This window comes from Sarcophilus harrisii, chromosome 1 (assembly GCF_902635505.1).
Source record: "Sarcophilus harrisii chromosome 1, mSarHar1.11, whole genome shotgun sequence".
In the NCBI taxonomy this organism is placed as follows: Eukaryota; Metazoa; Chordata; class Mammalia; order Dasyuromorphia; family Dasyuridae; genus Sarcophilus; species Sarcophilus harrisii.
The window spans coordinates 637,123,958-637,145,169 of record NC_045426.1 but is presented as its reverse complement, the minus strand read 5'-3'; the positions used below and the strand labels follow the sequence as shown (position 1 = coordinate 637,145,169).

Here is a 21,212-nt window from a genome sequence, read left to right as displayed (position 1 = left end):
CTGGAAGTGGTCAGAAAGGGAGTCATTATTACTTAACTATACAAATTTATTATAAAGATTTTTCTTTTCTTTTCTTTTAAATTTTTTTTTTTTCACTGCAGGGAAGAGCAAGGGGAGAGAGTAGGTGAAAAGGAAGAACAGTATAAGTATTTCTGCAAAGTTTACTACTGCCAAGCACTGTGCTAGGCTCTTTACAAATATTTTCTAATTTGATCCACAACCTTCTGGTGTAGGTACTATTATTATTCCTGTTTACAGTTGAACAAACTGAGGCAGACAGAAATTAAATCATTTACCCAGGGTCACACAGCTAGGAAGTATCTGAGGCTGGATTTGGAATCAAGTTTTCCTAAAACCAAGTCCAACACACTGTCCACTATGCCATCTTACTGCTTTGAATAAATGAAAACAATTGCTTATATAGAAAAATTAATTTTAAGATAGTTAAAGGAGGCCACTGACCTTCATTATTAGAAGGAATTGTCACACTATGATTAGCTCAGTCAAGTGAAATTACTGGTCTTGTTCAAAACAAAGCAAAAATATAGGAAATCTCACACTTGGATTCAACTGTATGAATTTAAAGTCAATTCATCAATCAACAAGCATTATGTCAGTCATGATGCTGGGAATATCAAAACCAAAATGAAACAATTCCTGTCCTGAAGGAGCTTACATTTGATCTATTGTAGGATCAGAAAGATAAGTTCATCTGAACAGGACCTAAAAGTCTAGTGAACTAAATAAAGTTTAGTAAATTAATGTTTAGTTCAACATTAACCTGTAGTGGGTTATAGGATCAGTCAGATAACAGATTGCATTAATTAAATGCCTACAACGTTCCAGGCACTATGCTAAGCACTAAGGATATTAAAAAAGGCAAAAGATAGTTCCTGCCCTCAAGAAGCTCATGTTCTAATGAGGGACACTGTATAAGTACAACTTTGTACATACAAGAGATAGGATTAATAAAAATATTAATAGAACATAATTAATTATAGAACATAGAACATAAATAGAACATAATTAACAGAACATAAAGCTAGTGCTGACAAGAGGAGATAAGGGGCCAGCTCCCCATGGAATGGGTTTTTGCATTGAGAGAAGAGCTTTGTGCTCAATTCTGGATGCTACATTTGAAGAATGACATGCTGGAGTTGGACTAGTGAAGGGTAGTCATGATGGTAAAATGATTAGAAACTGTGCTTTTCTAGGTCTGATTGAAAGATCTTGGAATTATCAGCCTAGATAGAGATCAAGAAGGATTAAGAAGAATGTGAAGATCATTGTTTTTAAATATTTGAAAGGCTGTCATTTGGAAAACAGATTAGATTTGTTTAAATTGGTTCCAGGGGGTAGAATAAGAAGTTATGGATGAAAATTTCAAAAAGGCAACTTTAGGCTTAAAGTTAGGAAAAAATTCCTAACAATTAGAGTATTCCCAAATTGGAGAGAGGTAGGAAGTTCCCTTTTTTTTGGAGGTCTTCAAACAGAGTCGGAAATATTTCAATAATTCAATCCAAGCTTCTTCTTCATTGATAGCAGGAACTGGGAAAGCTAGGATGAAATTCTTAACCTTGACCATGAAATACCCTACTACTTTAAGCAACTAAGCTATCCAAAGACCAGATGATTCATAATTCCATCACCTAGCACATTAAGTTTTTGCTATATCAATAAGTTATTAAGAGCTGGTTTGGTGCATTCTGTCATCATTTGATTTTTTCCAGATGTTCTTTTCATATGCTTTTGTTTTAGCCTACAAAAAGGGAAGTGAAGCACTTTCATGAGGGCAGGGGAATTTGGGGTGAGAAATAGATTTGGAATTCATCCCTACCTGACCCTGGCCTTTTTAAAACTACCCTTCACAGCTGAACTCTTGGGCCAAAGAGTCATAGCATGATACATAGCTTTAGAGCTGGAAGGATTTAGAGAATTCAGCTTATCTAGGACACTGCTTTTCCAGATTAGCAACCTGAGGAACAGAAAGGTTAATCACTTGGCTCAAGATCACATATGTGGCAAAACCAGATTTTGAACTCATGCCTTCTTATTCCAAACCTAGTATTCTTTCAACCAAACTTATAACTAAGCATTTTTGTGTTAGGAGTAAATATCGCAAAGATAAACCATCAAGAGGGAAGGAAGAAAGGAAGGAAATGAAGAAGGAAGGAGGGAAAGAAAAAAGGAGGGAAGGAGAAAAGGAAGAAAGGAGGGAAAGAAACAAGGAAGGAAAGAAGGGAGAGAAAGTAGAGAAAAATTACCATTTCTTCAGTTTAATTGTGAGAAAGGATATATACACAGGCAAGGGAGAAGATTATATCTTTGTATTATCTGGTAGTTTCTTATTTTTAACTAATTATATTTGAGCCAGATGCTAAAATCTATCATATCTCTGAAGGAATAAAAGAGCTTTTTAAGCACACTCTAAATGCAGCACTCTTTTGTTAAAGTCCTGCTAACTCAATTCTAGTCATGGCTTTGCTTTCTGCTAGAGAAATATCAACTCTAACTGAAGACTTCCATGGGCATGGTGTGTTTTTGTCTTTAAGTTACAGGTAGTAGAGTATTGTGCACTCAGACATGAATGGGATTATTGTTATTGTTGTTGGTTCTTAATATAATCCTCTATGTACATATAGAATTTAATAGATTATAATGCATTTTGTCCCCTAATTTTTTATTTGATCCTTACAGTCCTGTCAGGATGTCATTGTTTCCATTTTACAGATGAGAAAACCAAGGCTTTGAGACCTTAAGTGATTAATTTGCCCAGGTCATATAGGTAGTGAATGGCTAAATTAGAGGTTTCCAATGCTGATCATGAATGTAGTTATATGGAAATTTAATTTAGCCTTTAATAGATTGGCCAAATACTGAACACTGGTTAAAATACTGTATGTAATGCAAGAAACAATCCCAGTCCCTGACCTCAAGAAACTTATAAAGAAGTGGATGGATAGACTATGTACAGAAATAACTAAAATACAAGTTTGAATGAACATGAGAGAGATCAACTGGAAAAAGTTGCGAGATTTAGGGAGAGAAGTCTGCTTCCTTCTAGTTTGGACAATCAAGAAAGTTTTCATAGAAGGATGACACATGCTTACTGAACTTTAAAGGAAGGAAGGAAGAAATTTCAGCAAGCTGTTAGTTGAGCACCTATCAGAGACTTTGGAAATGGTATTCCCAGACTTAGTAGAAAAAGGATCAAGCTCAAAATACCCATTTCTTCTTACTTACATTAGTCAGCTGTTTGATGCATTTCTTCTAGAACCACTTTCGTTTATCCTCACACAAATCCTGACTAGATTACCTGTCTTTTTGATCAAATGGACAAAAAGACTACCTGATATGCAGGATCTGTTAGCTTCTTATGCTGTTGGGACAGTCAAATTGACCTGAGATTGCTTTACTCAATGATCTCTGAGATCCCTCTTAACTCTTAGTATCCTTGATGGTGTTGGGAAAAAAAAATCATGGATTAGAAGACATACATCCCGAGTCTTATTCAAGACTCTACTTCTTGGTACTCGTGTTACCATGGTGAGTCATTCAATCTCTCTGGGATTCTTTATTCTAAGGTATAAAGTTGAGAGAAGTAAACTAGTTAATCCCCCAATTTCTTTCTAATCTGTTGTTCTCTGTTCTTACTTTTATGTTCCAAGATCCTTTCAAGTTCTAACATTCAATGTTCTAAAGTCTATCCTATGCTGACATTTTGTGTTCTAAGATCTCTATTCGTTCTAATATTCTATATTCTAAGGTCCCTCCCAATTTTTATGATGATTTTAAAATAGAAATGATTTTATGATGGAAAATAAAATACAAAGTGATAGATGGTGACTAGAGATAATAAATGCTATGTGGCTTCAGAGGAGGTAGAGATCATTATAACCTGGGTATGTCAGAGAAAACTGCCTGGAGGGGATATGGCTTAGGTTAAGCCTTTGAAAGTATTTAATATTTTAATAGAGAAGGCAGAGAGAAGAGAAACTTATTCCTAGTTAGAGAAAGGACTTGATCAAAGCATTCTGTAATTCTGTTTGCTCCATGTAGCTTTTTTTCTATTGAAATCTGCATGTTCAGGAAGCCATGATTAGCTTTTCTTTTGCTTGATACACCCAAAAAAGTATTTATGTTGGACATGAGAAGCAGTATGATATACTAATTGGAGAACTGGTTTTTAAACTAAGAGGCCATAACTAGTCCTGCCTCTGACAGCTAGTGACTATGTGACTTTGGGCCTTAAATTACTAACCATTCAGTGCTTGAGGTAATACTCAAAGATTGTAAATGCCAAAAGAGTACCAACTTTCATTGGCAAAGGCCATTTCTTTACCAAAAAAGTGTTTCTTACAAATAAAATCATGGGTTTAGTCCTACCCTATCCCCATGGAACAACATAATATATGCTTAGGGAACATGCTGGACATATTAGAATATGGAATGAAATTTTAGGACTTTTTTCTCTTGAAAAAAGTGGCCCAGCAATAAGGATTATTGGATCACAGAATTTGAGTTATAAGAGATTTTAACATCCATCTAGTCTAACTTATGTACAAAAAAAACATCCCCAATATGACACATGTATGATTAGTCATCTGTTATCTGCTTGAAGACATCTGAAAAAGAATCCCATTCTCCAAGTTACACTTAATTCATCAGTAGAACTATAGAAGACAATATCCCAACTCCTTAAATAGATGATTTCAATTTCAAGGAGGAATCAGTATCTCACATTAAGGGAAATGCTTGGATTTTTTGTACTATTAAAGGTACCAAGGAGAAATACTCTTCCTTTTCTCTGAAATTAGTGTCTTTTCAGCATAGGATTATGGCTCTAAGAAGGGTACTGAGAGAAGTGTGGATGGATGGAGGGATTATACCCTATGATATTAACCAAGTAGAGGTCCTATCCTTAAAGAGCCCTTACTCTGAGGGGGAACATACTTCCTGCTCTCTGGCATATAGAATTTGCTCATGGATCTGTGTGTATATAACTATGCACATGTCAATGCACATCTGATGTATGTGTACATGTGTTCAGATATATGCCCATTTATCTACCTTTTGAACATGTGTATGTTATTATTTGTGCTTGAGAGAGTCCCAGAAGTTGCAGCTTCTGTATGATGTTCTCTCAGAGATCCTCATTATGTTCTGGCTTTCTTTTGCCTAGAGCTCTGGAAGCCTGGCTCTCTCAGGGCTTTCCACTTGGAAGAGGACTTTGAGTACCATATGTTGGCCATGTCAAAGCTTCTCCTTCACAATGGGTCTTGGCACCAAGGCCAGCTCCTAGGGAGTAGCTGTCTTCTTTTGTTAGAAAAAAGAATCTCCAAATAACACCATGATGTTACTAGTAGCCAACAGACTTGCAGAGGAATAAACTAGACCCAAATAGAGCAGATTCACCCCTTTAATCTCTCCTCACATCCCCACCTCCCACATCTAACTACCCTTATTCAAACACTTCATTATCCTTCCCACTTCAGAAAAGGCTTTTTTTCTGCAAGGGTAAACTGAACACAAACAAACTCCTCTTCTAGTCCTTAGAGGCCCTTCTCTTTTAGTACTTCTCTTACAATCCAGGGAGCATCTAGGTAATGCAGTAGATAGTCAGGAAGGCCTGAATTCAAATCAACCTCATACACTAGCTGTGTGATCTTGGGCAAGTCATTTAGTCGTGTTTACCTCACTTTCCTCATCTACAAAATGAGATGAGAAAAAGAAATTGCAAATCACTTCTGTATCAGTGCTAAGAAACTCAAATGAAGTCTGAAATGACTGAATAACAACAATTTGCAAACTAGAGGGAGTTGTCTCAGTGTAGTATAATGGAAAAACACTGGGTTCCAAATATACATTCTCAGATGATTATTACATTTGTGATCTGGGCAAATCCAATGAACAGTGCTCAGCCTTAATTTATTCATCTACAAAATGAATGGATTGGCTTAGATAGCTTCTGAAATCCTTTCCAGTTCTGCATCTGTGCATCTATGTCCTCAATCCCAAGAAAGGAATTGCCTGTCTTTGTATGGTTAGAAAATAGTGGAAGTAAGACTTGAACCCTGGAACTCATGCGGTCAGATCAGAAGGCCTCTGAAGTCCCTTCTAGTTTTAAATCCATTATATCTATGGTGATATGACAGCAATCTAGACAATTTAGTCCAACTCATCACTTACCAAAAAATCCTTCTACATCAGTCTTACAAAATGGTCATCAAGCTTTGCTTAAAATCCCCTCTTTACAAACCTCCAAGTTGGGGAGAGGAGGGGAGAATTCATTAACATCTGAGGCACACAATAGATATACTTTATTTGATATTAGGATATCATTAGATATCATAATTATTAGCTACTCTTTTGGATGACTACTTATTAAAAAAATTTAAAATTAAAATGGACCATCTTTACCTCCTAATTTTCTTATTTCTTACAGGTAAATTATTATCAATCTCCCCTTTCACTTACTTTGAATTATATAATTTGTCAGCTAGAAGAAACCTTGGTCTGTGGTAATTAAAAGAGCTTTTCAATTCCCTAAATGTTGTTCTTTTCTTATTTAACATTAAGTTCTATATGTGGATGAACAGGAACCATTGATCATATACAAATTGTATGTCATAATCTGGACAATAGGTATCAAGCATCCTGAAACATGATTATATCATTAAAAGACACTCAGGATACTGTAGTGTCATTTGCCCCTTGACATAAGTTGTATGTTACTGGGCATGTGTATGTATACATGTGCTGTGTGTGTGTGTGTGTGTGTGTGTTCATTCTTCCTAAGAACAGTATATATGTGTGGGAGATTGTGCTCTTACTCCTCTCAGCTCAACTCTTGCCTCTTTGGACTTCTCCACTTCTGGTCCAGCAATCTTTCCGTACAAGATTCTCATCTCCCCTCCTTGACAGGTAAGTTTTTATCCAGAACCTGGATTTGAGGAAGTGTCTGTCAGCCATGCTTTTCTTCTGACTCTCTGGACATCTCAATCTTGCTCAAGTGTAGGAATCTTTTCTCTTTATAGCTCCCTTTTATGCCCATTACAACACAGGTTCCCCGAGGATAGGGACTATCTTTCCTTTTGCTTGTATTTGTACTTCTAGAGCTTTCCAGTTCCCCACCTACTCACTCATCCCAACACAGTAAGTACTTAAAAATGCTTTATCTATCTTTATCCTAGGTTGGAGTGGGAGGGAAATGTTCTACTGGAAGATCTTACCATGCTATTTCATTAAATGGCTTTGCTTTGGAATAATTATATGTGCTGACTGGAGAAAAAATTAAAAAAACACATTACTGGGGGATCAAGAGCTATTATTTTTAATGAGTGTGAGTATATAGACTACCTTGAGCCTGAGGTAACTATTCTATGTGCTATATTAGGAGCCCTAGGTACTATATTAGGCAAATGGAGATTATCTCCTTTTTCCTTTAGGGATAGTCAGAACTAGCTCTTTTAAGTGGTTAGAGATCTCTTCCAAGAGCATCAAAATAATCATAATGTCAAAAGTAAATGGTGAGGTACATAGGAGATAAGAGATAAGCGAGCATGATATATCACATATAAGGAATTTTAAAGAAGAGCTAGAGGAAAAAAAATATTCATAAATACTTAATTTAAAAAAAAAAAAGATGGGCTCTGACAAAAAAGAGAAATCTTGGGTGGATGGTCTGATCCACTGGCATCTTTGTGATGTTAAAAATGTTATGTTAGAGAATGGATTACCTCCCTTCTCTCAACTTTCTCAAACTAATAAGAAGATATTCACAAAAGTCATCTCTGGTGTAGTTCAGGCAGGATAGGAAGGCTCACCTCTGCATCATGGGATGGTGTATGAGATCATCTATTCATTTGAATATTTGAGAAAATGACTTCAGGGATCATTTGATCCAGACTCCACCCAGGACAAAAATAACATTCAACTCCTCAAAATGTAGAACTCATTACCAACTAAAACAGCTCATTACATGGTTAGATAGTTCTAATAAATCTAGCCAAAATCTGCTTTTGTTGCTTCTAAACATTAATCCTACTTCTCTCTTCTGGGGAAGAGCAGGAAAAACTAATTTTTCTTTAATATGATAGCCTTTCAATTTTTTAAGACAGTTCTCACATCCCTACCCCTAATATTCTCTTCTTCATGCTAAATGTCCCCAGTTACTTGAAATGATTTATTGAAATCTTGATCAAATCCTCATCATTTTGGATGGTCTCCAATTTGTCAAATTCTTTCCAAAACTATGATTCCAGGAACATGATGTGATAATCCAGATGTGTTTTGGCCAAAGCAGAGGACTCACGGGGCTATCTCCTTGCCTTTTTGTAGATATTGCTTCTCTTAGTGCAATATTGTGGACCATTAAATCTCTAGGGTTTTTTTTAGATGAATATTTTTCCCTCACTTCTTTTTTATGATACAGGTTTCATCCCTGTTCAGTCCCTTGACAAGTGCATGAGTCTTCTCTTCCCAACAAGATTGGGAACTCTCTAAGAACAAGGTCAAAATAAGGAAATTCAATGGGACATTGAGAAATTAGACTTATGCAGAGGGGGTTATTTAGTCATTTCAGTTATGTTCAACTCTTTGTAACCAGTTTTGTGAATTTTGTGGTAGACATACTGAATAAATTTACCATTTTCTTCTCTAAGTTATTTTTATAGATGAGGAAATTAAGGCAAATAAGGATATGCAACTTGCTCAGGGTGACAATAAGTGTCTGAGGCTGGATTTGAACTCAAGAAGATGACTTTTCATTTTCATATCTAGCCAATAATTATAATTAGGAGACAACAGGCCGTGACATTTGAAGATCCCTTGAAACAACTCTAGATATTTTCTGGAAGAAAAGAGGGTTCAAAAGCCAGCTGTTGCTTTCAAATATTTAAAAGACTATTATGGGGAAGAGTGGCTCTTCATTTATTCTCCTTGGCCTAGAGGGCAGGACTCAGGACAGTGGAAGGAAGGGGTGAGATGCATATTTTTCCCTTCTTTCTCTGATTTCTCTCAGTGTAGAGCAGATCTCACACCTAGGTCCCATGGATGGGTGGAGATCAGGACATATTGGTTGGCTGACAAAATGATGAATCCTACAGTTTTGTGGGTAATTGGCCTTGTTGCAAGATGAAAGCAACAATAAAATTATAAAAATGATGTTTATATATTATCTCCTTGATCTTCTCTCTGAAGCAAGTAGGTAGCTCAGTGGATAGATCATTGAGCTTGGAGTTAGGAAGACCCAAGACCAAATCCGGCCTCAGACCCTTACAAGCTGTGTGACCTGAACAAGTCACTTAAACCCTTTTGTCTTAATCCTCTGGAGAAGGTAGTGGCAAATCACTTCAATATCTTTGCCAAGAAAATCCCCTGGACTGTTTAGACTCATGAAGAATAAGACATGTTTGAACAATAAGATAAATGCTATAATTAGAACCATTTTACAGTTGAGGAAATTGAGACAAAAAGAGGCTAAGTGATTTGGTAAGTATTGCCTGTCCAGTAAGTGGTTAGCAAGGCTGGATTCTGACTCAGGTCTTCCTAACTCCAAGTCCAATATTCTATTTGATACAACATTTTGCTGACTTTTTCAAATGACTTTGAAAACTTTGCTAAATGGTCCTCATGATCAGCCTGCTTCTTTAGTAGTGCTGGATTAGATGATGTAAGAAATAGATTAAGGAACGTGGGTCAATTCATGGATGCCAAATTAGGGCATGTGCAGTTGTGTATACCTTTTTTTAAATAAGAGTTTTTATTTTCAAAACATATGCATAGGTAATTTTCAACATTCACCCTTGCAAAACCTTATGTTCCAATTTTTTCTGCGTTCTCTTCCCTCATCCCCTGCCCTAGAAGCAATTAATGCAATATCTTAAACATGTGTAATTCTTTTATACATATATCCACAATTATCATGCTGCCAAAAAAAAAAATCAGGTCAAAAAGGAAAAAAAATAAGAAAGAAAACAAAATACAAGCAAACAACAACAAAAAATATGAAAATATTATGCTGTGATCCACATTCAGTCCCTATAATACTCTCTCTGGGTGCAGATGGCTCTCTTAATGGTGAGTCTGTTGGAATTGGCCTGAATTATCTCAATGTTGACAAGAGCCACGTCCATCAGAATTGATCATTGCATATTCTTGGTATTGCTGTGTACAATGTTCTCTTGGTTCTGCTCCATATGTGTATACCCTTAAACTCACCTGCACTAATCATACACATAATCTACCCTTGGAGGTAGACACTTATATAAAGACAATTCTTATGAGATGCGTCATGTCCATGTATACAAGCAAGTGTCACACGAATATATTCATTCTCTCTCCTCTCTCTCTCTCTCTCTCACTCTATGTCTTTGTCTCTCTCTCTTTCTCTTTCTTTCTCACAGAAAGAGCACACAATCACAGATTCACTTTCCTGCTGAAATGGACAGTTTGCCCTGAGGATCTTTTTTCGAGTATAAACCATAAAGAGGAGCAAAGGATCCTCTGATCACATGGTCCTGACATGCAGACCAAGGTCAGATCAATACAGCAAGGACAGAGAAGCTTGATGCTACATGACTTGAGCTGCCAGTTGTTCAGGGACAACCTGACACCCTGAAGCTGCTTTCCTATAGCCTGAAGTTTTATTTTATCTCATGCTCATGTACCTATCCAGAGATAAACAAAGACACAGAAAGACATAGAGGACATGTTTGCCCAAACAGCACTTTGATATTATCCACATAATTCAATGTTCCATGACTTTATTTTTTTCTTTATTAATTGTTTTATTTTTTGCTAATGTAGGTATATTAACTTAAAATATATATTTCTTTCTGAATCATGTTGGAAGAGAAAGCTCAGAGCAAGAGAGAAAAAAACCACAGAAAAGAAGAAAAAACAGAAAAAAGGTGTGAAAACATGTGCTGGTTTACATTGTCTCCTTAGGTTTTTTTTTTTTTTTTTCTGGATGCAGATGGCATTTTCTGTCCAAAATTTATTGGGATTGCTTTGGATCACTGAACCACTGAGATGAACCAAGCCTTCAACTTTCATGGTTTATTATCGCACATTCTTGCTGTTATTGTGTACAATGTATTAATATTTCTGCTTGTTTTGCTCAACATCAGTTCATGTAGATCCTCCCAGAGCTTTTTATAATGTTTCTATAATGGGCATATACTCATTTTCCAATTCTTTGAAGAATCAAAAAGAGCTGCTACAAACATTTTTGCACATGGGCTGCTTTTCCCTCCTTTATGATTTTCTTGGGATACAGATTTGGTAGTGACACTATTGGGTCAAAGAGTATGCACAGTTTTATAGCCCTTTGGGCATAGTTCCAGATTATTCTCAAGAATAGTTGGATCATTTCCCCAGTTTTCCCACATCCCCCCAACATTTATCATTACTTTTTCCTGTCATCTTAGCCAATGTGACAGGTGTGAAGTAGTACCCCAGTTGTTCTAATTTATATTCCTTTAATTAATAGTGATTTAGAGTATTTTTTCATATCATAAAATGGCTTTAATTCCATCATTTGAAAGTTGTCTGTTCATATCTTTGACCATTTGTCAAATGGGGAATGACTTATATTCCTATAAATTCGACACAGTTCTTTATATATTTTGGAAATGAGACCATGATTAGAGACACTGGCTAATAGAAGTTATCTGTCTCCCAATGTGTATCATCACTCTGAAAGCCTGGAGAAGAGAAGACCTAGGGACCTGAGTGGGAAGCAAGACGGAGGTTTAAAAGTAGTCAGCTAGTTTTTTTTTTTTTATTATTATTATTATTTTGTATTGCTGGGCTTAGAATCAGAAAGACCTGAGTAAATCCAGCTCTGGACACAAGTTGTGTGGTCCTGAGCAAAGTTACAATTGACCATCCCAGTTACTTAATAATTGACAATCCCAGTTTCCCCATCTGTAAAATGAAAATAATAGGACTAACATCTCAGAGTATTGCAAGGATCAAATGAGATCCAAGTGTTTGTGAAGTGCTCCAAAAATATTAAAGTGTTACATAAATGGTAACTACCATTGTTATCTATTATTTTTACATACTTGAAGGACATATTAGAAATGGGATTAGACTTTTTCTTTCCCTTTTTGATACCAGACTGAAGAATTAAGATGAAAATTTAAATTGCAGGGAACTAAGCATAACAAAAAACATTCTAAAGATAAGAATTTCTCCAAAATAGAATTGGTTACCTCAGCTTAATTATCAGATTTGAAATTCTAGCAAGTGCTAGACTTCTTATTCTTGCTCTGCTTCTGCTTCTGCTTCTGTTAGTACTACTACTATTATTCCTATTACTACTGCTGTTGCTTCTACTACTCCTTCTCCTTCTCCTTCTCCTCCACCTCCTCCTCCTCCCCTTCCTCCTATTACTATTATTACTATTACCATCTATCCAAGGTCATTCTGCTAACTTATATCAGCAGTTAGGTTCAGAACCTGTTTTTCAGGCTGCAAATCAATTAATATTTTCACTGATCCACACTATATCTTTATATCTCTTTATGAACATTTGGTTCTAAATCCAATATGACTTCTTGGAGGCTTATTTCATATGTTACCTTGTATTATGTTTGTGTACATAAAAAATCATCACTATTAGACTGCAATCCCTTTGAAATTATGTTCTTTTTTAATCTTTAAATCCTCAGTACAAAGCCCAAGATTCTACATAGAGTTTCATATCCATTATGTATTTATGTATTATTTATTTATCTATTCATTCATTCATTTATTTTTTATTTAAAATTTCATTTTTATTTTTTTACATTTGACTAAAACTTATTAACCTTAGAGGAGTCATCTCTGGAAAGCAATAAATTTATTTTTATTATTATTATTATAGCTTTTTATTAACAAAACATATACACGGGTAATTTTTCAACATTGATTTTTGCAAACACTTCTGTTCCAACTTTTCCCTTCCTTCCCTCTACCTCCTCCCCTAGATGTCAGGCAGTATCATACATGTTAAACATGTTAAAGTATATTTTAAATACAATACCATATCCATTAGTTAATGGGGTTTTGTGATATGAAGATTCATATGTCTGAATCCAAGTTCAGTTTTTTTACTTTGATTTCAATGACTGTCATGGTTTAAAAAAAAAAAAGGTCTCACAAAGTTATACAGTTACAAATGGAAGAACCAGTACATCATTGACTCTGCTTACTAAGCAATGATCCAGTTATCCCAAAGAGTGTGTATGTGTGAATGTGATGAATGCATTCCTATTTTCCCTGATATGAGGTGAGGGCAGAAAAGGGATAGAGCATGGTTACTGGAGGTAAAGTTTTGGGTGGCTCTTCCAGATAGGGAAAATATGGGAACATTAAGGTGGATTGCAATGCAGCTAAGTAGGTCCTGGTTTCCTGGTGATGGATGGTCTTCTTTCTTATTTTTTAAAAATAGTATATTTTCCCTCCAATTAAATGTAAAATGATTTTAACATTTTAAAAATGTTTTGCTTTTCAATAAATTTTCAGATGAAATTAAAGCCATATGTAGCCATATGAAAAAGTTCTCTAAGTCACTATTGATCAGAAAAATGCAAATTAAGACAATTCTAAGGTACCACTATACACCTCTCAGATTGGCTAAGATGACAGGATAAGATAATGATGAATGTTGGAGGGGATATGGGAAAACTAGGACACTGGTACATTGTTGGTGGAGTTGTGATATGATTGGAGAGTAATTTAAAACTATGCCCAAAGAGCTATCAAACTGTGCATATCCTTTGATCCTGCAGTGTCTCCACTGGGTCTGTATTCCAAAGAGATCATTAAAAAGGGAAAAGGACCCTCATGAGCAAAAAATGTTTGTGGCAGCCCTTTTCATAATGACAAGGAACTGGAAATGGAATGGATGCTCATAAGTTGGAGAATGGCTGAATAAGTTATGGTATATGAATGTTATGGAATATTATTGTTCTATAAGAAATGATCAACTGGATGATTTCAGAGAGGCTTGGAGAGATTTACATAAACTGATGCTAAATGAAGTGAGGAGAACCAAGACAACATTATACACAGCAAAGACAAGATCATACAATGATCAATTCTGATGGACCTGGCTCTTTTAAGAAGAGAGGTGATTCAGGCCAGTTCCAAAGGTTTTGTGATGGAGAGAGCCATCTGCATCCAGAGAGAGGACTATGGGGACTGAATATGAATCACAACATATTATTTTCACTTTTTTGTTGTTTTTTGCTTGCTTTTTTCTCATTTTTTTCTTTTTGATTTGACTTTTCTTGTGCAGCATGATAAATGTGGAAATATGTAACATATATTGGATTATTTGCTGTTTGGGGAAGGAGTGAGTAAGGGAGGGAGAAAATTTGGATAACAAGGTTTTACAACGATGAATGTTGAATATTCAAGATGAATATTTGCACATATTTTGAAAATAAAAGCTATAATTAAAAACCAAAATTTTATATTTCAATTTCTAGCCTTCTTTTCCTTTTCTCCCCCCTTTATGAATTGGTGTGCAATCTGATGTAAGTTATATATCTGAATTCATGTAAATCATTTCCATGTTAATCAATTTGTATAAGATTTGAAAAAGAAAGAAAAAAAGAAAAAATAAAGAAAAAAGGAAAGAAAGGAAGGAAGGAAGGAAGGAAGGAAGGAAGGAAGGAAGGAAGGAAGGAAGGAAGGAAGGAAGGAAGGAAAGAAGGAAGAAAGGAAGGAAAGAAGGAAGGAAGGAAGGAAACAAAAGGAAGGAAGGAGGGAGGGAGGGAAAGAAGGAAGGAAAGGAAGGAAAGAAGTAAAAAGAAAGGGAGGGAAGGAGGAAAGAAGAGAGTGAACAATTTTATGTTTATCTATATTCATATGACATCATTTTTTTTTCCCCTCTGGAGGTGGTTAGCGTTTTTCATCATGAGTCTTTTGGGACTGCTTTGCATTATTGTGTGGATGAGAATAGCAAAGTCATTCACAATTTTTCTATGTACGTTGTTCAATTCTCTGTTACTATGTACAATGTTGTCTTGGTTCTACTCTTTCCACTTTGCCTTAGTTCATGTAAGTCTTTCCAGGTTTTTCTGAGAGCATCTACTCATAATTTTTATAGCACAATAATATCCCATCACATTCATATACCTCAACTTGCTCATTCATTTCCCAGTTGTTGGGCATCCCTTCAATTTCCAATTCTTAGCTAGGTGGAATGGCCTTTTCCATTTGTTGCCAGGCTGCTGGGGGATGAGACAGGTGGTTTTGAAAGAAAGAGTTATATCTGGGAGGCAGTTCTATGCTTAACTATTTGAGCCTTGCAGCCTCATGCCAGAAGTGGCTGTTGTTTCTCACCCTCTCCTAGCTGCTTTTCCTATCAGTCCAGTTGCGTCTCCTACTTCTCTGTGGATATCAATAATCTGCCTCACTTTGTTCAGCAAGGGCTTCCCTGGTTCTCCTGATAACAACAGGAGAGAATATTCCTGGTAGAAAGCAAGGAACAAAGAGTATGTGAGCATTTTACATCTCCTTGGGTTCACATGGTCCGATGCAGGGCTTCTGCTATCATATTCTCTGTGGTGTACCTCTTTTAACCTGTATTATGAAGCACAAACATCATCCATCCTCTTGAGAGGGAGAAGCACTGGAAGAGCAGAACATGGTCAATCTATCACACCAATGTGATATCCTCTTCTAGGATCTACCAGTCACATCATCTACCTTGCCTTACCTTTGTGGACTACAATCCGTCCTCCTTCCCCCAATCCAGGACTGTCAACCTAAGCATCCCTAAGCTTTGCAGTCTGACCTGCTTCTGAGCTCCTATGATTTTCATGCCTTTTTCATCTATGGTGTAAAAGAAGTTTATGTTCTAACCCATTTAGAATGTGAAATGTGAACTCTTTGAGAGTAAGGACTATAGAGATTTTTCTACTTCTTTTTCCAGGATTTAGCATAGTTGTTTAGCACATAATAAGTGATGAATAAGTGTCCTTCATCCATCTATCCATTCCATTTTATCTTGGAATACATGGAAATTAAGATGATAATCTGGGATATGTCTGTCCCAGGGATAGAACTCAGTGTTTAGAAGCACCCATCTCATTCATCCCATTCTGAGAGTATGTCCTAGGAAAGGTTCCCCACTTCTGGGGAAGCAGGGTCTGTCTATCCTCATATCAGCTGGACTGCTTAGGGGTCTAGATATGTAGATTTTGGATGAGGGGATATGCAAGTTGTATGGCTGCTTCAATCTGACTGGCTGGGGAATGACTGCCTGTCCAGCTGCTCCCTGACCCTGTGGCACATGTGGATGGGCATTTAGTGCAGCTGTCCAGGCAGGGGTAACAGAGTAGCAGAGGCAGGCAGCAGGTACAGACACTCTGAACAGCTGTGCTTCCCCACTTTGCAAAATACCGGTCTTTAGGATAAAATAGAAACTCCTAAGTCTAGTATTTAAGACCTTTCACAATCTGTTGCCAACCTAATTTTGCAGTTTTGTTTAATTTTTTTCTGGTCCTACATCTAAGCTTCTACCTCTTACTATTGTTTAGTTTCACTCCTTTCTCTGAGTCTCAATTTTCTGATCTGTAAGAAAAGGATGATGGTCCCACTGCCTACCTCACAGGTAGGAAAGTGCAAAGTGCCACGGACGTGGGACTAAATGCCAATATTATCCATACCATCTATGGCTCAGCTCAATTGTACTCTTAACTGGTTGTACTATTTATTTGTAAGCCCCTTGTGGGCAGGGGCTGTGTTCTATTTTTTTTCCTTAGAATTAATAGTCCAGAGTCATAGATTCCAAGGAGAGTGATTACTTACTTGAGAAGTGTTTGTTGAGTTGCTTGCATTAAATGAGATCAGGTCCCTGAGCCCCTGGTATTTCCAGCCTAGGAGCAGGGAAAGAGACAAGGTCACAAATCACCATAATACAAACCAAGGAATGGAAATGAGAAGGGAATGCAATCTCCATCTCCAGAGACCTTACAAAAGATATGAAGCCAGTGACTATCCTGAGAGGGTCAGGGACTGACCTGACTGACTCTGCACTAGGGACTGCCCCCGCCACCTAGATGAGGCTCCTCCGCTCTTCCAGAAGAGCAGGTTATATGTAGAATCTGGGTGAAGATGACAGCAGACTGAGTATAAATAGATGGAAGCTCACCAGCTGTCAGGGCAAGTTGTAGCCAGCCTCCATGTAAATAAGCACAGGGACCTGGTAAAAACCTATTAGATGCCATTAGTCCTGCTGGGGCCTAAAGAAAATTTCCAGGGTGGCATGAGATCACTAAATCACAGAAGCACAGAACACAGAGCAGGAATTACTCTTATAAGAGAGAACCACTGAACATTAGAACTGAAAGGGAGAGTAGATGATAAACAATGGAGAAATAAAATTGCATTAAAAATGAGAATATAGGATATAGAACAGGAACACTGTTAGAAGTGTGTGTGCAAATATTTAAAAACCAGCTCTCAAAAAATATCTCCAATACATTTTTAAATTTAATTTTCTTTATTAAATCACAAAACAATATATCAAGCCCTTATTTGTATTTTGCCAATCACTGAAATACTGAATACATCCCACTGAAAATTTAACCATCATGTGAAGAGTCAATTCAAGCTGGATGTGGCATACCCCTAGTAGTTCTGTCCCTCTTTTAAACAGAGGAAAAGAAGGATATGAGGCTTGAAGAAATCATATGACTAGTGCATGACAAGTAAATCTTGAAATCAGGCCTTTTAAGCCTTTTTAGACAAAGTACAATATTTTTCCCTTTCTGTTGTCTCCTAGTATTGCATTCAGCTCTTAGTAAAATTCAGAAACTAATAGGAATCATCCTAACATGAGTGCTGGAAATAAATTGGCCTTTCTCAAAAGGAAACCCATGAAAGACTTTGTGAAGAGCAGGAGAATCACTGTTAGATTGGGAAAGGGCAAATGTCTCAAGTTTCAAAAGAGATAAGAGAGTAGTATCTGTACACTCTGATGCCAAGAGTTTGACTTTAAATACTGTCAACATTCTGCAATGTATAATCTTAGGGGGAAGATCAGTGACTCTTTACATATCTAAAGTACTGTGACTTCAAGATACTATCTTTTGATATGGAGCAGTTTGGTGCTGAAAGGGTCAGAAATTTTTTTGTGTGTGTTAAGAAAAAAGACATGTGTACTGTTAAAGGATGTAAGATACTGTATCTTTTATAGATCTGCAATTTTGTGCCTGGAAGGAACAGAAAAAGAACCTTGGCTTAATAATAATAATAAAGAAAAACCTGCTAAAATTCATGTGTGAAGAAATACACATTTCAGATGAATACAAGCATTTGGGGATAGGAAAATTAATTGTGGCAGAAGTATAAAGGCTTTTTATCTTCCGATAAAGGATGTGAGAGTGATGTCTCCTCTATGGGAACAATAAACAATTGTTGGTTTAAAGAGTATGGAGAAAAGAATTTTAATAATTAAAACCTGATAAAATGTAGGTATAAATAAACTGTGTTTATTTATACCTCCAGAGTAGAAGAGGACCATTTTGAGAACCAATAAATGGCTGGACCTGCAAGAAAGATCATTTGAATGTAACTGTTTTAAGATTTAAGAGAGTAAGTCTCACTGAAGATTGATGACTAAGTAAGGACTATGTAGGGATTTCATAGGGGAGATTTGAGAGAAAAGAAGTGGTGAGTCAAACTGCCAACATCACCTTGATCTCTGTCTCCCATCAGATTTCTATCGAAATTACTCAAGACCTTGAACTAAAGTCTTATAAAGAGCAACATCCCCCCACCCTCTCCCCCAAACTACCAACCCTACTTCTAGTTCTTCCTCTGAAGCACCCCATGAGGAGAACAACTTTCTGGAGAAATGCCTCAGCAGCCTCAATGTCCCCAACATTAACTGCTAACCAACTCTACAAAAAGGCAGGTAAACTCAAGAGAGTTGGGAGTTGTAGCACGCTCATTTCACTTATCCAACCATTGGCCATTCTTTCAGCCCATCCATCTTCATTTATTTCCTACCAACTAATACTTACAGAGTAGCCAAGCTGGTGAGACTGAAACAACAAGGCATCTTGGAGAGAAACAGGAGATAGTGAGTTATAGGAGAGTTAAACTACTACTTCTTCTTCAACTTCTTCAACTACCATCTTTTCTCAGATTCTTATGAAGATATCCCAGGACTGAGAGCACAAGAGTCTTGGGAATTTCAGTAGTTCCTTCCTTTTCCAGTTCTATAATCTTGCTTCTAGCTTTGTCTTCATAGCTATCATTGTGAAGAGTAATCCTTGTAAAGAAAGGGATCACCATCTTCACTACCCCTAACACTAGCTGATGACCAAATGCTACAGCAGCCCTTGCCTCCTCAGCAATCACAGATGATGAAGACCCCCCCCCCAAAAAAAAAGCTTCTTACCAGCAATGTCTTTAGTACTGTTAGGTGATTTTAAAAATAAATGATTTAATCACTTGAAAAGTGGCTTTATTAATTGCTTTGCCACTAAACCCTAAGGACCATGGGGCCTTTTCATGTGATTTGTTTCTGAAATCTCCTGTATGCCTTATCTCCTAAATAAGTTTCTTGGGAGCAGATACTGTTTCCTCCCTTCTCTTTGTACCCCAAGGACCAGTGATTAGCAAAGTCTTAGTATCTAGTAAGAACTTTTTTAATTTTAAGTATAAACCTTTAGAATTCACACATTCAATTTTTACTACATAAAAGTAAGTCACTGAATATCAGAAGCCTTTAAAATTCAATTCATTGAAAAGTATTAAACTTGGAAGTTAATGGTGAAGAGGCAGAAGAAGGAGGAAGAGGAGGAGGAGGAGGAGGAGGAGGAGAAAGAGAAAGAGAAGGGGAAGGAGAAGGAGGAGGAAGAGGAGGAGGAGGAGAAGAAGAACAAGAAGGAGGAGGAAGAGGAGGAGGAGGAGGAGAACTAGGGAGGAACATGGGAGGAGAAGCAAGTTCTGTTGTAGATATGTGAAGAAAATAGCAGTGAGAGCAATTGGATTGAAAAAAATGATAAACCAGATTCACCTGAAATATAAATACAATAAATCATGTTAATAACATAAGTAAAAAACCCACATGATTTTATTAATAGATACTGAAATGGCTTTTGACAAAATTCCAAGATTCATTTCTGTTAACACCCTTAGAAAGCATAGGAGTAAATAGACCTTGCCTTAATATAGTAAATAATCTCTACCTGTAATTTAGAGCTAACATTTATGTAACAGAAAGTTAGATGCCTTTCCAATAAGATCAGAGGTAAAACAAGAATGTGCATTATCATGACTACTATCTAACACAGTAATAAAAATGTCAATTACTGCAATGACAAGAAAGGAATCAAAGAATTATTCATACACAAAGAGGAAACAAAATCGTTTTTCTTTAGAAAACCCTAGTCAGCCAAAAATTAATCCAAACAATAACTTCAATAAAGTTGCAATATATAAATTAAATCTATAAATCTTCAGCAAAGTCTGTTTATTATCTATGAAACTCAGCAGGAAGAGCTAGAAAAAGAAATTCCATTTAAAATAAAAAGAAGCTAAAATATTTATAGTATCTCTATCAAGATATATCCAGGAATTATGTGAGCTTGGTTATAAAATGCTTTTTGCAGAAATGATGGCATATATAAATAGCTGGAGAAATATTAATTGCTTATGGTTAGTCTGGATTAATTACAAGGCAGCTAGCTGGCATAGTGGACAAGAGTTCCAGGTTAAGAATCAGAAAACTTTGAGTTCAAATCCAGCCTCAGACACTTCCTTGCTGTGTGATCTTGCGGAAGTCATTTAATCCTTTTTGTCTCAGTTTCCTCATCTGTAAAATTATCTGTAAAATTAACTCTGTCAAGAAAATTCCCAAAGAGTTCACAAATAATTGGATATGAGTAAAATCACAGACAACAGCAGAAGAAAATTATAATGCCACTTGAAATAATTTATTCTGTGCCTTACTAATCAGCCTGTCCAAGGATTATCTTATAGATCTAGAAAAGTTATAATAAAATTCAACTGGAAAAAGCAAAGGTCAGGAATAACAAGAATGATAATAAAAAAATGGCAAAGAAGGGATTTTGTCCATACCAGATCTCAAGTTATATACTACAAAGGGGCAATTATTAAAACAAATTGGTTTTGACTGAAAAAAATAAAAATCAATGGAACAAATTAAACACAACATATAATAACAAGAAAAAAAG

General features: G+C 36.3%; 1 long non-coding RNA gene across 3 annotated transcripts in view; it reads left to right on the top strand.

Annotated features, from left to right (window-relative positions):
- The window catches only part of LOC116420707, a 36,620-nt gene extending 16,775 nt beyond the window's left edge, over window positions 1–19,845 (top strand). Inside the window, exons 4-5 of one of the 3 annotated variants that reach the window (XR_004231114.1) lie at window positions 18,514–18,600; window positions 18,724–19,845. This is a non-coding gene — a long non-coding RNA (uncharacterized LOC116420707). Of the gene's footprint in view, window positions 1–6,445; window positions 6,546–18,513; window positions 18,601–18,723 lie in introns of those variants that run through there. The other 2 variants (XR_004231116.1, XR_004231115.1) reach the window with 2 other exon arrangements.
- The last annotated feature ends 1,367 nt before the right edge of the window (window positions 19,846–21,212 follow it).